The sequence below is a fragment of the Loxodonta africana genome, chromosome 4 (assembly GCF_030014295.1).
Source record: "Loxodonta africana isolate mLoxAfr1 chromosome 4, mLoxAfr1.hap2, whole genome shotgun sequence".
Taxonomy (NCBI): Eukaryota; Metazoa; Chordata; class Mammalia; order Proboscidea; family Elephantidae; genus Loxodonta; species Loxodonta africana.
The window spans coordinates 143,307,314-143,308,893 of NC_087345.1; the positions used below are offsets into that span (position 1 = coordinate 143,307,314).

General features: G+C 45.6%; 1 pseudogene; it reads left to right on the plus strand.

Moving 5' to 3' along the window:
- The first annotated feature begins 508 nt into the window (after positions 1-508).
- LOC100659341 (ADP-ribosylation factor-like protein 2-binding protein) lies at positions 509-1,268 on the plus strand (annotated as a pseudogene).
- The last annotated feature ends 312 nt before the right edge of the window (positions 1,269-1,580 follow it).

A 1,580-nucleotide genomic window follows, 5' to 3' on the forward strand; every position in this document is an offset into this window, starting at 1 on the left:
CCTGAACACAGTGCATCTGCCAAAATTACCAACTGTGGACTAACAGAATGCCTTATCCGCCATCATCATTCCTACACAACATAGCTTTGAATCAAGAACTCACTTCACAGCAAATGAAGTTCAGCAATTGGTCCTTGCTTTATGGAATTCACTGGCCTTACTGTGTTCCCTATCATCCCAAATCAGGGGCTTGATAGCTCAATGTAGTGGTCTTCTAAAGACACAATTATGGGGAGGCACACGCAGAGTGGCCTGGCCAGGCATGAAGGCTCTGCCGGCGTGTGGCCACAGCTCAAGTAGTCTGCAGCCTCGGTGGTGAGGTCTTCTCTAGGTTGGCCAGTGTACCCTTGATGCCAGTTAGAGCAGTGTGAAGTGGAGTGGAGGCTGGGACCGGACGCAGGTAGGGTAGGAGACGGACAGGCCGGCTAGCCTGAGGCAGTGGATGCAGCTGCGGTGATGGATGTCTTAGAGTGAAGAGAGCTTTGCACTGTCCATTTCTTCTGCCTCTGATGCATGACATGATGCTGTGTTTGGATATTTAGAGGACATTATCATGGATGACGAGCTCAAGTTACTGCAGAGAAATTTCATGGACAAGTGCTACCAGGAGTTTGAAGACACAGAAGAGAATAAACTCACCTACCTGCCTATTTTTAAGAAATATACTTCTTCAGTAGAAAAGTATATCAAAGAAGAAGTGCTGGAGCAGTTCCCTGAATTTAACACGGTGACTTTCACAACAGCATTACAGCACCATAAAGATGAAGTGGCTGGTGACATATTCGACATACTGCTCACATTTATGGATTTTCCGGCTTTTAAAGAAATGTTTCTGGAGTAAGAAGCCCTGGAACTAGACTTAAGCAGTGGTTTAGTGGTGACTTTGTTGTTCAAATCATCTTCTAGGCCAGCTTCCCAGAACAACCTGCAGCACTAGTTTGTACTTCCAGGCTATGGGATCCTGGTGGATATCACCACCCCAATAGACTGGGAGAGGGTAATGATGACAGGAGAATTTATCTTGGAAAGACTGACTCTCTTGCTGTCTTCTGCCACTCTTCATTAATGTTAAGTATTGATGGGTCAACAAGAACATTATTTGACCCTCCTGGGACCTTTCTCCTGAAACACCTTCATGTATTCAGTAATGCTAATACTCCTTCCAGAGTAGACACCTCTCAAGTATTCCGAGTCAGATTCCTCTGGATCAAGACCATGTCCAGTATCCCACCTGGGGGGCCCCTCTCCTCACATGACACAGCTGTTGACACAACAATTGGTGTGTCAACAGTGTAGAGCAACACACCATCATAAACCGCTTTGTCCCAGCCAGCTTTGCAGGAATCTGTGCACACACAGGTCTCTCACTTGGGTCAATTTTCAGTTCTTCAGCCTCAGCGGCCCAACTCTATGGGTTTTTGACTGTTTGGAAGCTTTTATGTAGGGTGTTATTCAAGTTTGTTGCCTGTCTTGAGATTTCTGAAGCTGCTATTAACATAAGTAGCCTTGACATAGGATTTTCAACTGAGAGAGTTGTCCTTTACCTAAAGCTTCATGGGAAAATCACTTCTCAGTCTTGT